The sequence below is a fragment of the Tamandua tetradactyla genome, chromosome 2 (genome assembly GCF_023851605.1).
Source record: "Tamandua tetradactyla isolate mTamTet1 chromosome 2, mTamTet1.pri, whole genome shotgun sequence".
Lineage (NCBI taxonomy): Eukaryota > Metazoa > Chordata > Mammalia > Pilosa > Myrmecophagidae > Tamandua > Tamandua tetradactyla.
Window position 1 is genome coordinate 67725433 of NC_135328.1, and position 15787 is coordinate 67741219.

Genomic DNA, 15787 nt, shown 5'->3' on the forward strand with positions numbered 1-15787 from the left:
AAACACGAGTGGAAGTTGAGTGAGGAAAGAGAAAACCTGGCCAGGAGTCAAAGTTGGCAGAGCAAGGTGATTTGTTAAAAGCGCCCCTGCCCTTCCCTGAGGGAGCCCAGGAGATGGCAGCCATGCCCTTAGCTGCCCAGTACCAGGATACTTAGTTCCCAAACCTGCCTTGATCTCACTTCTGGAGGGAAGGAATTTGCCTTGGGGTTTGGAGGCACAGAATGAATCACCTGCAGAGAGGACCAAAGATATCTGTAGTGAATCCCTTCATTCCCCTTAGCCAGTGGTGTAGATAGAATATGGTTGGTTCATCTTACCCACCCTGCCTTGAATGAAGAATATGGAACACAGAGCTTGTGCTGGACCCGAAGGGCTCTATCCTGGAGAATTTATGGCCTGGAAATGGGAAACGAGAAGGCAGGCAAGACAGCGTGGAGCAGGAGCAGTGACCCTTACCGCAGTGACATAGACCTGTGCTTGCTACGCTTAGAAATGTTAACAACATTACAAAACCAATAATGCTGAGTCCATATCAACACAGGGAATTTCTGAAGAAAGAAACATGATGATGATATGTGAGCTGCCAGAGAATATTCCGCAGAGAAGCAACTTTCCAAAACCATGTGAACTTGAAAACCACCGGAAAATCCTCACAGTGAAAAATGTTAGAGGAGAGGATAAGAGAACCCACTGTACAAGGAAACTTTTCAAATGTGAGGAGTGTGGGAAATGCTTCAGCTGTTTTTCTTACTATGTTAGACACCAGAGAATCCACACTGGTGAGAAGCCCTTTGAGTGTAATGAGTGTGGAAAAGCTTTTGTTGGTAATTCACCACTAATTCGGCATCAGAAAATCCATACTGGAGAGAAACCATATGAGTGTAGTGAGTGTGGCAAAAGCTTCGGCAGGACTGCTCATCTTAGCCAACATCAGCGCATTCACACAGGGGTAAAGCCTTTTTCTTGCAAGATATGTGGACAGACCTTCAATTTTCATACAAAACTAACCCGCCATCAGAGAATCCACAGTGAGGAGAAACCTTTTGAGTGTATAGATTGTGGAAAAGCCTTCAACGCTAAGGAACAATTAAAAAGGCATCTAAAAATTCATGTTCAGGAGTTTTCCTTCATATGTAATGAGTGTGGAAAAGTCTTCACTAGTGAAAAATATCTTCTTCAGCATCAGAGAATTCATACTGGAGGGAAACCTATGAATGTAGTAAGTATGAAAAAACCTTTAGGACTTCTCAGTTGGGTCACCATGAGCATGTTCATCGTGGAGACAAGCCTGTATTGGACATTGATCATTTTGGCCTCCCAGAATTTTTTACCCCCTTTTAATAGTATTCTACATTTCCTTTCCATCCTCAACTCAGGAATAGAAGGTGTGACATTGGCCTGGATCAGCTACAAGTTCCTCTCTTTAGGCCATGGTTATTGGTTCATACATCAGTAGGTGCCCCAGGATGGTTCAGTTCTAGTCCTAGGATTTGGCAATAGCTAATACAAAGAAATAGTGTTTTGGACTTGAAGCTGGGAGAAACTCCTTCAGTTCTGGAGGCTGAGAATAAAGTCAGCAAAAGAATAGTTATATCAGAGTTTGAGAAAGATCAAATCAGGACTAATTGTTTGAACAACATTAAACCATAACTAAAGTGAGATTTGCCTCTGGGTTTTTGAATTCTGGGAATCAATAAACTCCACTTTTGTTTTGCTTAAAAACAAACAAACAAACAAACACAGAAAATTATAAGTGTTAATGAATATATGGAGAAATGGAAGCATTCATTCTTTGCTGGTGGGAATGTAAAATGTGCAGGTGCTATAGAAGATGGTTTGGTGGCTCCTCAGAGAATTAAGTACAGAATTAACATTTGACCCATTCCTAGGTATATAAAAATTGAAAGCAGGGACATGAACAGGTATTTGCACACTAATGCTCATAGTGACTTTATTCACAATTGCCAAAAGACGGAAGCAATCCAAGTGTGTATGAACAAATGAATAGATAAACAAAATATTATAGATGATCGCAATGGATTATTCAGTCATAAAAACATAACCTTCTGATACATGCAATGGCATGGATGAACCTTGAAATATCACATTGAGTGAAATAAGCCAGACAAAGGGCAAATATTGTATTAGCACTAACATGAAATACTTAAAATAAGTAAATTCATAGAGTCAAATTCTAGTATGTAGGTTAGCCGAAGACAGGGCAGAGTATTGCATAGGGAGTTAAGGCTTAAACTGTACATAGTTCCTATTTGATATGATGGAAAATTTTGGAAATGCTGGTGGTGATGGGAGCACAACATTGTATATGTAATGAACAGCACTGAATTATATATTTGATTGCAGTTAAAAAGGAAAATTTTAGCTTGTATATATGTTAATATTTTTAAATCCATGGACCTTCATAACAAAAAACATTGAACCTTCAGTTAAACCATGAACTATAGTTAAAATAATTTCAAAATTGGACTTTCTTATATTGTAACAAATATACCACTCCAATGGAAGTTGTTAATAATAGGCTGGTATATGGGAATCCAGTATTTTATGCATGCTATTTCTGTAAGCCCACAACTTCTTTGATTAAAAAAATCCAAAATATTCCTGAAATGATTTGAGAAATGGGGACAGTAGTGCCCAATGATAGCTGTGACATTTTTAGAGTATTAAAGGCTATGGTAAGAATGCTAGTAATGGAGGTAGAAAGAAGTTCAAGTGGAAGGAATCAGAAGTTCAATTTTAGCCATGTTAGGTTTGGATGAATGTTAGATAAAAGTGTGAATATTTGGAATAAGATAGTGTATATATGAATCTAGAGGTCAGGGGAATAAAATATGGATTTGAAAGCAAACTCACACACATTCATACGTACACACACATGGCATTAAATGAGATCACCTAGGGAGGTAATTATAGACAGAGGAAGAAAGTATCTGAGGATCTTTATGACCCTACAACAATTAAATTTCCAGAGTGAGATGAAGAGCTAGTCAAAGAAGTTGCGTCTTTAAAAAAGGAGGGATGTAAGGAATTTAGAGTGTTTTATACAAAAGGAGTACAAAGTGCATCAACAAGGAGAAAATGATCATCTGTGTCAACCATTTCTGAAATGAAGAACAAGAATTCACTATTGCTATGAGATTTGGTAGAATGATTTTACTGCTAACTGCCAGAAACAGTTTCCAAAGAGGATGAAAGCCTGATCAGATGAAGTTAAAGAGAGAATGAGTATTATGGGCAAATTGACAGAGTAGATTTTGATGAACCAAGTTCTAATATGTAGCAAAGTTATATAATATCTGAAAAGAGAAAGCAAAGGTAGAGCTGGACTAAAAAACAAAAATCCCTCTATGAATTAGAAGGAAAACAATAAAAACGAAGTGGTAATTGTGGCACCAGGCTTTTGGACACCTGGTCTTTAGGCCAGCAATGTCAGGTAGTGGTTCAATTCCTGTGGAGTAAGAGGAAAAACATGTGTGCGTGTGTGTGTGTGTGGGGGGGTGTATCCCAATTGTGATCAATTTGTAGGAAATTGTGAAGACCGGAAGGCTGGAAAAACATGGAAACCTGGTGAACAGATTGGTTCTGGGCTGGGTTATTAGGGAGTGGGTGAAGGCAGTGATAAACCTACTAGGAAGGATCAAGTAGAGAGGGACAGAAAAAGAGGAAAAAAAAATAAACAAAAATCTGCTCATTAAAATAAACCTGCAAATAAAATAAAAATAAATAATATTTATTATTTTTAATCTTCTAAAAATAAAAAATCTTCAAAAAAAAGGTAGCTAACAAAATCAATATTTATAACATGTATTTACCCCAACTGAACTTAATTATATAGATTAATCTGGCAAAGATTTAAAAATAAATATTCCTAACATGGCAAAAATGAAAATGAATCTTTTGTTAAAAAATTAAGAGGAAACTATTAAACAAAGAACTACAAAAATAAAATGAACAAGTGAATATACAAGCAGACCATTAGAAATCTTGGAACTGGAATCATGATAGCTTCCAGACAGAAAGAACAAATTACCTTCAGAGTAACAGCGATAGACTGATTGCAACCATTAATCTCTTACTACCAGCTTTTGATGTCAGAAAATAAAGGAATGCTATCAATGGGCTTAGGAAAAGAAAAGTTACCTAAAATTACACATCCAGCTAAAATTTTTATGAGAATAGGCCAACCCAGGTATTTTCTAGCATTAATTTAGAAAAATTTATTACTCATACCTTCATTAAGTTCAGGAGTGAACTAGAAAATAAATGTATAAGCAACAGTGATATTCATCCTAGGATGACAATGATGAATCAACAGAAAATCTGTTAACAGATTAAAGGAATAGAGCCATATTTTCTTTTCAATATGTGCAAAAAAGTATTCAATAAAATCCAAAAAATTCCTAACAGGTTTTTACCAAACTAATAAAAGAGAATTCCTTTACCCTATGTACTTAAAGCCTGTATAACTATGATTGATTATAAAATTTCAGAAGCACTCTTAAAATGAGAAACTAAATAAAGACACATTATTTCTGCTTCCGTTTAATATTCCACTGAAGATTCTAGTTAATACAAAAGGTGAACAAAAAAAAAGTATATGAATTAAAAGTTTGAGTTAAAACTGCCATTATTTGTATATGAAGCAATATTTAAATAGAAAGTCAAAGACACTTTACAGATAAATTCTTGGGAGTAATAATAATTACAGAAGAAAAAATTAAAGATGTTGTGGCATACAAATCAAAATACAATATCAGTAAATCTGTGTACATAATTAGAAAAATCTTGTAAACAAACTTTTACCTAAACATCATGACTGATACAAAAATAAACTAAAAATGGATCATAGCCCTTTATGTAAAATGTAAAATTGTAAAGTATTTTTGAAAATAATAAGTGAGACTCTGGAATCTAGAGCTAGGCAAAGAGTTCTTAGACTTGATAGCAAAAGTATGATCCATAAAAAGTAAAAATTAGTAAATTGGACTTGATGAAAATTAAAATCTGTTGTTCTCCAGAGTCCATTTGAAGAGAATGAAAAGATGTGCTACAAATGTGGTTTATAAATAAATAGTTTTCCTTTATAAAGATCTTTGGGTGTAGGGAAGAATGTATAGTGCAAGTAACATTTCTTATCTGGCAGTTCTATTGCTTTACAATTTCATTTATGGGGCCGTAACTTTCTGTAGCATCTTGAGTTTCCATAAACATGATTCAGAAGTGTGATGGAAGCAAGGAGTACATAAGAAAGGGATAATTTGTTACGAAGTGCACAGAATGTTCTATAAATGCTTTAACATCTTGGAAGTTATTCATAGCTCCCTATTCCCAAAAGGGGAGTCCTAACGGAATGATGATGCATCAGTGACACTGCTTCCTTTATTTATGTGCTTTAATGACTTATTGAAAGAAATAATGAAAATAAAGGTGAAAAATGAAAGATTTTGTGACAATATTCTTTGAAAGGCAAATGTTTTAAAAAATAAAGAGGCAAACATTTTGTATGCTTCCAGGGTACAAGAAAGGAAGAATGTGCAATCAAAATAAAGCAAATGTATATAAATGGTTCATTAATCGGAGGGGACAAATGAGTGAAAACTATTTACTTATAAACCATGTCTGTAACATGTCTTTTCATTCTTTACAAATAGACTTTTAGAGAACAACAGATTTTAATCTTCATGAGTTCCAATTTACTAATTTTTACTTTTCATGGATCATGCTTTTGGTGTGAAGTCTAAGAACGCAAAATGGTCCTCAGATGTTTTATGGAAGGGTAGAAAGAAATAGAAACTCAGCTGGGAATGAGGAAATCTGAGTTTACTTCTTGATTTGCTTTAACTGTTGGAATGACAGAATTAATTAATTTCACCTCTCAGATTAATCTTCCCTTTTCTCAAAGGATGGCAGTCCTTGGGCACCTCTGAGTTTCTCTGAAGCCCCCTGTTAGTTGTAGAGGTGAAATGGCTCTCTGTCACATACATCACACTTTGGGACCCTATTGGTCATGTCAGTGACTCACTGCCAAGGGTAATAGAGAATGACACACAAATAAGATCCCGAAACCCCATCGGCTTTGCTTTTCTCATTTCCAGAGTGCTATGTTCTAACAAATTTTAAATTTCTTCAATTTATAAATTCCACCCTTGAAGCATAGTGAATCAAAGCACTTGTGGCATTTGAATCTCTGTGCTTTGGGAATGATTTATTGTGTTTGAATTTTCGTTGTGTTTCCACTGGGGGAAATAGGCTGCTGGGTAGAGTAAACATTTCCACAGTGTAAAAATATGCTCTAAGCAGCCTGAGCATGTGCCAAGAAGTTCTAATGTTGCTTGAAAATTATTATTGCTCCATTAAGGATCCCTGAGTTTTTGAAAACTCAGTGTAACCATGTGCTTAATTTGTACCTCCTCAACTCTAGATGACTGCTTTCAAAATGTGCTTTAATTTCAATAAATTTATAAAATAATTAAAATGCAATTTGTCAGGTTTTAACTGTATTTGCATAGTTGTTCATAAGCATTTCAGGTAGCACTACTTTCTATTTTTTTTTTCTAATAGCATCTTCCACCCCTCCAATCCTTTTAATTCAACCCTTAACAGATATAGCAGTTCTTATAAATAAACATGTAGATTGATTGAGAGGAGTGATTAAATGGCAATCTGAGGTAGTAGTGCTCTAGCACTTATTTCCTAGAAAGTTTGCTGAATGTTTCCAATTAAAAAGAGAGGAAGGGAACCTCACAACTGAAAATAGCTGTGTTTGGATGAGTTATAACACGGATCTGGCTCTCTTAGGAGGAGTGGTGGCAGAGATGGTGATGACGGAGGTGGAGAGAAAAGAAAAAAAATAGGATTAAGTCACACCATTTAGATTAATTTGTCCGTAGAAAAGACCTTTTCTTCTGGTTAAGTGAAGATGAATGAATGAAGAATCAGTGTTCTTACTTAATCAGCTTAATCACCTTGAAAAATTGAAGTAGTTATTCTGCCTACCAGGCATGAAGGGCCTGAGTGATATTTGCCAAGTTGTTTCATCACCTTGATAACCAAGTTCTACATACTGTCACAGATCCAGGTTGACAATGTGCTTCTCATCAAAATTGCTCTAAATTGGCATCATTGCTAAAAGTTGAGAAAAGGACTGGTCCTCCTGTCTATGACGTTTGTACGCAACTTCTGGAATCAGATGGAGAAAGGGGATTTCAATTTATCACTCCACCCATTACCTGAGAAGACATTTATATCTGAGATCTTACTTCTTGGGATAGAATGTTTCCAGTAACAGGACAACAACAGCAGTAGAAACAATCACATAACAACAGCAACAGTGTTGATGAGAATATCAGACGTTTACCTCGGTGGTTTTACAGGTGTTTCCCTTTCAGTCTTACTTTATCTCTATGAATTAGGTAACATTTCTACTGTTACTTTACACTTGGGGAAACAACTTGCAGACTTTAAGTAACTTTCTAGGGCCCCCTGACTAGGAAGAAATGGAGCTGCGAGAGATGCACTGACAAGTAATACCATCTGTCTCATTTCTAAACGTTATCTGTTTAAACTCAAGTGTAGTTTCAGTTTCAGAATACAGGTATGTAGTCCAAAAAATCACATTGCAGTGATCTTACTTGCATAGGAAGCTCCCTCTATTTGGGAGGTGGAGGAGGAAAGTAAACATATCATTTTTATTATTCTTGCATTTAAAATGTCACTTCCTTTTATAAAAATTGAATCTTTATTTTAGCAACTTCTGACTTTTCCCAAAATACCTTAGTGATTATCCCTTCCAAAATATTTGGAACATATGAAGGGCATAGACATAAAGAAAAAACAGACTACTTTACTATAAATTATGTAGAAAAATTGCAAGTTGTTTACAAATAGTTTTGGCAAAAGTAGAATCACCCAGCTTTTTTGTTTATTTAACAGTGTCCTAATAGTATAAGAACAAAATTTTAGCAAAATGTGTCATTGCAGAACTCATGACAATAAAACAGAAGTGAGGGTATTTACACAAATACATTTTTACTTACATTCAGTAAAAATATACAGATCATCTATAGTGAGAATGCATTTTCTGTAATTGTATATTTTATCTGCACGTAAATAGAACCAGAGAAATGTCAGGCAAATCCAGACACCGAGAATGTACGGTTGTACCCTGAGAAAGTATATGCCTTGCCATACTTATAATAAACGCTGTTGATGTTAGGCACTCTGCTAAATACACTTTTATTTTTTAAAAAATCATATTCAACCTGTATCTTTGGCATTGTAACAAGTTAAATTAAAGTTATTCCACAGTAGTTATGACATAAATGCAAATTACACCAACTGATGGAGATGGTGGGAATCTCCCATCTACCCACCTTTGTTTGCCTTTTTTACAGCAATGACAGTTTCATACAAGGATTAGAATTAGAATATTTCCTAGGAGAAATATATATATACCTACTTTTAAGGAATTCTTTCAATGAATTCTGTCAATAACATGTTTCCATTTCCACCAATATGTTTATCTCTTTTCACACTTCCAAGCCATAATGAATAGTTGTGCACTTTAAAGTTCAGGTCTGTAAGCAAGGGACTACTGTTATACCAGGCTGAGCAATTGTCACCATGTTTATATCAGTTATAATTAGGTATATTGAAAGGACTGTGAACTGTCTGTAGTGCTAATTTTTTATTTCTCTTTTCTAAAAATTGGGTTTGGTTAAAATCAGAATATCCAAATTCTGGACTACACATGTGATGCAATGTTACCTCTTAGGTATCTACAGAGGATAAAATGGTCGTAAACCACTGACTTAAAAATTTCCAGAAAAATAGTCTGGACAAGGGTTTAAATGGTGGCCAATAATCAGATTGCCATTAAAAAGCATCAAGTCTCCAGAAGTTACAATAGTAGGAAGTAGTTTTAAGCCACAAAGATTATAGTAGAATGCTTAATTTTCATTCTCTGAAATTCTTCATATAGTAAGGGAATATAAAGCCTCAATTTCAGAATTGTAGCCTACTGGAAATTAAGTCAGACTTAGTTTTTAGTATTTGTGCACAAAGTGGGTTCTCATTAACTAAGGAATAAGCAATAGCCAATGGTAAAATAGGGCCAGAGTAAAGTTTATTTAAACCAGAGTAGGTGAGTGCTTAGCTCAGGGAAAGACAAGCTCTGTATACACCACAAACTCTGCTAGATTTTTTCGCATATTATTTCATGTAAGTCACACATACCATTTCCATAAAGTTACTTTTTTCCTTTACAGATGAAATCCATGCTCAGGTGAGATAAATGACTAACCCAAAAAGCACATATGCGGTACTATATTTGTAGGAAATCAGTAGGGAACAAACCCTGCTTTCTGTCTCTACATCTTATGACCTTTCCACTCTATAAACTAGGTTTTTCATATTAAATACAAGCAGAAAAGCATAAAATGTCCTACGGATATTGACATAAACACTCCCAAAAGACTCAAATAACTAACCTTCTGCTTACTAGTCAAATATACTAAGAACTGTATGGATTCTGGAATCCAAGTCAAAGTTAAGGGGTTAATAAAACCTCAACCATAGTAATTACAGAAATGTAATTGGAAACTCACAGGGAAAATCATTGCACATAAGAACTAAACTTAGAAAAAAACATTATAGAAGAAAAAGAATATGAAAGAAAAGGAGAGAGAATGAGGAAAAAAATAAGATAGGAAGAGTTTCCATTCTAGAATTTCCTTGAGTACTTAGTGCATACCTGAAGGTAACATCTTAAAGTGTTCCTACAAGTCATTGGAGTAAAAGATGATTCAAGTGTGGCGCCTAATAGAATAGCACATACAAATGAGCACTTAATATATACTCTTTTCTGATATTAATAGTGATATATTGAACCTTTAATCTGCTGGTATGCAGAGGGATGCAATGAAATTCTCAGAATTTTAATAAATGGATATTTCAAAGGACTAAAGTAATAGGAAGGGAAATATGTGTATTGATAGTTTCTTGTCAATACCGTTTATATTCATGACTTAAGAAAGCCAAGCATACTTTTATGAATTTTAGAAAATTTACAGGGATTGGAATGAATCCAGAATACCACCACATGCATTTAACTTGCCCACTAAGAAAAACTGATTTTGAATACCTATTGTTTTTTCTTTTCAAATATGGCAAAATGTAGTACTGGAAAGCATGGATTTGCAATGAACACTTCACTGCCATTCTAACTTTGTTCTAAATAATAAAATAGAATCCTTGAATGAAATTCTTTAGAAAAAAATCAAACCTACTTCTTTTATAGTTTTGCAATTAACTTTTTCTGATTATAAATGTTTTAGAGTCTCGTTATAAACATTTTTAATAATACAGACTTATGTGGTACATGAAAGCCTTTTGCACTTTCACCTGGATATAGCCACTATTAATACTTTAATATATAGTTTTTCAGTTGGCTTTCTAAATAAATATCAGCATACAACGGTGTATATGTGTGCATTGTGTGTTTTAACAAAACTTAAATCATACATTACATGTGATCCTGATCATTTGAGTATTTGTTTTCTAGTATATCTTGGGCACACTGTCAATACATATTGTTAAACATGCAGTTTTGCACCAGTACTCTGAGATGGCTCTTAGGCATCCGTGGTGGGATGCCGACTATGATATGTAACAGAAAGACAGCCAGTGAGTATGAATTCTTGGGGATGGAAACATTGAATTCTTCACCACTCGAGTTTCTATTGTTGTAGGGTTTTTTACCATGGAATGGGAATGTGTTCTGCCCTCCCGAATGACATGCCAAAGATATAAAAGGCTCTTGAGTAGAAATGATAATTTCTTACTATAAACAGAGCCAATGTTTTTGTAATTACTCATGTCCCAAATGCAATAATGGCACATTCCTGATTCCAGCTGAGCTATACAGGATAAAAGTTTCCAGTCAGCTGGAGATGCATCAATGGGGCATCTCCTTTGGAGTTTCTCCTGTTCTCATAAAGTATAAGTCCTCTCTTTCTTTCAACACTCTGATTCTCAAGATTTTTTGCATAATAAATGTGAACAGAAGATTCAAACCAAGTTTTATTTTCCATTACATGAAAATTCTGTGAACTTTCCATTATATGAAGCTGTCTCTTCTCTTTATAGGTCTTTTGTATTTTGTGATGGTGTAGGGATATAAATAAAATTGAATAAAATAAATTGTCAAATGGATCTCTAGAAGATGACTTAATAAATCTGCCAGATTAGGTTTTCCTGTTACAGGTTACCAACATGGCAATTCTTCTTACTCTGAAATTCCCATGTGGAATATACCCCTGATATCAATTATGATGTCTGAAAATGATCCTTTATAGCTTGTAGTGTGAGCAAATGCTTTTTTGTGAATGGTATGAATGAATGAACACTTATTTAGAAAGATTGAAGAAAGACATTCAGAATATATGTTTGTGGTCTCAAAAGTCCTTTATTAAAACTGGATGTAAAAAAAAAAAACTGTATGTAGGTCACCCTGGCAATTTGAGGTGATGCTCTATTAATAATTCATTACAATGTATTCTTGCAATTGAACATGGTTGAATATATTATAATAATCACTTCTTTCAAATGAAAAAATTAAACCTTCTAGTTATGGCTTGCCTAAAGTGGCTTTGATAATAAAATACAGGACAGGATTTCAAACTGAGCCTCAGTTTTTTTTAGTGTAAAAAAGAGAACAATAATAATTACTTGTGATAGAATGTTGCTATGATAATATTGGCAAAGCACCTTGAAAATATTACTAGTCACATATTATCATTATTACTAATGAAGGAAGAATATTTTCTACTGGTCAGCACTACTACTGAAATTAAGATGCTGTACCTAGAGATATAACAACACAAACTAAATATCCCTGAGTAAGAATAATCCTTTTTTCATTAGGAAATAAGAAAAATGCTTTTTGAATGGTGGTTAGCAAGTTAGGTTTGTTTTCTGTCTTTTCCCTGATATTATTCTGAATAAACAAAATGGGAAATAGGTCATTAATAAATATATGACACCTAATGCAAGAGTAAATTAAATAGAAACTGACAATGCATTGTTATGTAAATAATCTGAAAATTAGGTTATGCTGATTTTTCCTATATTAGGTTCAGAATTAGGGTTTGTTAATACAGATTGTCTCTTAGTTGCCAAATGTAGCAATTTTTAGTCTTGGGGTCAAAAATTAAGCATAAATGCAGTTTCACTTTTCCAAACCCTGGTTGGACAAGGGGGACACCTCCATTTCTGGCAAATAATCATTTATAATTTATAACTGTAATTTGACATATTTCTAAAATATGGCTTATAATAAAGTAAGTAAAATCTTCCAATTCCATGTGCCATTAGTTGCAAATTAAGACCACAACTAAACGGATGTTCATTGTCATCTTACCAAACATTAATCCATTTTATATGACATTTACATTTCATGTATAAAAAATAAAAACTTACAAATTTATTTACTGAATATTTCTCCCATGAGCTCTGTTCCCATAAATATGACAATAATGAAAGGAGTATTTTGACCTTAAACATATACTGTTCCCCAGGATGCTTCCACTGTAAAGGTGAGGATAGATAGGCCATCATCTAAGATGACTAAAGCTGTGTTCGGGATGGGAGCCCCATCAATAGACTTTTAAAAACCTTATGTTCTGCAATATGCTCAACTTAGGATGGCTTTCACCAATCATGGTCACATCTTATAAACTGAGTATTTTGTGGAACTTTATTATGTATATTTAAAACATTTTTATAATGTGCTTATGAACTTCAACATTGTTTGGCTCATTCAGGAGACTTACTAAATGTATAATCAGAGCTGCTTATAAGTGACTTTTAATGGACCCACAGTAATACATAAGGTGTTTCTTTCCATATTGATTAACAATAACAGTCTGCTATTTGAGTCAAATTTGTAAAAATTACACCTTAATATGCAAATCCTCTTTTTTTTCATTACTGATGCATATCAAAGAAAGCCGACAGGATAGCAAACACTAACATTTTGCCTCTAAGTGCTCATGGACATAAAATAAATGAGGCATGGCTATTGATTGTTGTTGGCCTACATTATCTGCACAGGAACTATTAAGGAGCCTTTTCCATCTTCCTTTCATGCTTCATTTTCTCATACTATCTAATGAAGAACTTCACTTAAACTATAATGTGCTACTCTCCCCAAAGTACATTTTTATGGCACTAAAAAGCAATACTTGTGTATCACAAGCTGTTTTCATTGCTACATTTATTGGATTATTGTACTATGTAAAATTATAAAATATTCTAGAATGGGGTGGTATTGTTAGTTATTTTAATTAATTTCTGATTTTGAAGTTTATTCGTTAGTCCAAGCATTCTGAATAATAGATGCCACTATAGTATTCACCTAATCGTGAGATACTCTTCTAAATCCTGTAATAATATGTATTTTACAGTTTGTCTTTGTTTATACTTTTAAGAAGGGCTTGCTTGGAGGCTCTAGTGATAAATATTCAAAATATGCTTTCACTTTTGGACATACTGAATTTAGAGTATCTCTCAGATATTTATGAGTGAGAATTTGGATGTAAAGCCTGGAATTTTGTTAGGAAAATCTGGGGTGGAAAAAATTGCGTGGGTGATCTCAGTTGTTGAAAGCAGAAGATTGAATGAGTTCATTTGAGACGATGATGCAGCATGTGAGAAGAAGTCAAAGATGGAATATTGAAACTACTGGTATTTGTGAGGGGCCAGGGAGAGAGACTACAAACCAATGGAGGTTGGAATAATAGAAATCTAAAGAGGAAAGTCCTTGGAAAGGGAGTATAAAATAGCGTAGGAATGACTTTGGGTAGGGGAATTTTAAAAACTTGTATTCACATTGCAATGGTCACTGATGTTTTTAATCTACTTCTTGATACTTAAATTAGTTTTGTTTTTTTGTCTGTTTTATACTTTGCTGTACTTCCTTCTAATTCCCACCACCTATGCCTTTGTTGAATTAATAGAGTATTCTTTGTTCCATTTATTTTTGCTTATTTATTCACAAGTTCTTTATTCTATTTCTATTCTGTGGTGGTGTTGACCAAGATTTTACTACTTTTTTAAATAACTTTTTTAAAAAGTTGTATTTTTCTATCAACACATAGAATTACTTAATATTTGTATGTACATACAAGCAAAACAATAACTTGCCATGCTTTCTCTTTCACCTGACCCTGCCTTATCCCTAGTTGAAATAAATAGTTTGTGATTGCTAACAATTTGTATATGATGCTTCAAATATATATTTTTGTATAGGTATAGTATTGACTAATATGCTCATCAATGTTGCTTGGATCCTACATATTTCTTTATTTTGAAGCTATTGCTTTTTGTTTTGCTAAAATGCGTGTTTTAGCAACTTTTTAATTAGTAGTTGGTGGGTAGAAGATCATAAAATATCTTAATTTTATTCTGCCATTTGCATGCTAGTTTTCCAGATATAGGATTGTGGTTTTTTAAGGCATTGTACTATTAACTTCCATCTTCCACCATAACTGCCAAAATGTCTCAGACTAATCTGATTCTCATCCTTTTGAAGCCCACATTTTATTTTCTTATAGCTTTCTATAACTTGGTTTCTGATAAATGACATTTTTACTTTTCTTATTCTTTCTGTTCATTTCTCAGTTTTCCCCTTTCTACTTGCATTTCTTTTCTTTTTTTTTCCAATTTGGTGATATTTTATTTCTTCTTTCATATTAAAAAAGATCCATGGTCTCCCATCATATTCCTCTGAAAATTCTATTAGATGAATGTTAGAACATTGAAGTCTATTCGTTATGCCCCTAACTCTTCTTTGTTTGTTTGTTTGTTTGTTTTGCATGCTCTATGGCAGGGTCACATTTCATTACTTTCCCATGTGAGTATCCCATTATTGCAGCACCATTTATTGAATTTTTGTTTGTTTGTTTATTTGGTTTTTGGGGAAGTGCGTGGACCAGGAATCGAACCTGAGTCTCCCACATGACAGGTGAGAATTCTGCCACTGAACTACCCTCGCACCCTCTCTTCTGTTTTACTTTACATCTCTTTGTATCTTTGTAGTACATTTTGAAAATATATCTAACCTAAATCTTCCAACCAATTTGTCTTCAGTTTATATCTACTCTTCTATTTTTTACATTATTAATTTTAGCAGTCAATCATTTTTAATTATATTTTAAACACTGTTTTATGAATATGATAGTATATTTAATCTGAGGGAATCTTTAACAAACTTGATATTGTGATTTTTCCTCAAATGTCTACAGATTTGTGCTTACTTCAGCAGCACATATACTAAAATTGGAACGATACAGAGAAGATTAGCATGGCCCCTGAGCAAGGATGACACGCAAATTCGTGAAGCGTTTCATATTAAAAAAAAAAAAATGTCAGAGGAATTCAGGTTCTGATTACATGAGCCTGTGTTCAATTGTTAGTAAAGAGAGTGAGATGTGTAATAAGATGACATATATTAGCATTTTCTTGGTATGGAGGCCCCTGATCCCACTGGAATCTGTGAGTTAAATGAGGCAAAACTCTGTTTCTTCAGTCCTGGCTCCCACTCTGAATGTCTTCCAAGTCAGAGGGAAAACTACTTAATGGTTCCACTCAGGGTTTCATGCTTGAGCGATGGAGTAAGGCTGGTAAAGAACAAAAATGGAAAGTGGAGAAGATGGTATCTGTATAGTTAGAATTGGAAAGAGAAGATTTTATGGAAGGAAATACCAAG

General features: G+C 34.0%; 1 non-coding gene and 1 pseudogene across 1 annotated transcript; both read left to right on the plus strand.

The window, feature by feature from the left end:
- Positions 1-524: 524 nt before the first annotated feature.
- LOC143660642 (uncharacterized) lies at positions 525-1650 on the plus strand (annotated as a pseudogene).
- A 13677-nt stretch (positions 1651-15327) lies between these two features.
- LOC143675162 (U6 spliceosomal RNA) lies at positions 15328-15434 on the plus strand. Its single transcript, XR_013171406.1, has one exon. It is a non-coding gene; the product is annotated as a U6 spliceosomal RNA (small nuclear RNA).
- The last annotated feature ends 353 nt before the right edge of the window (positions 15435-15787 follow it).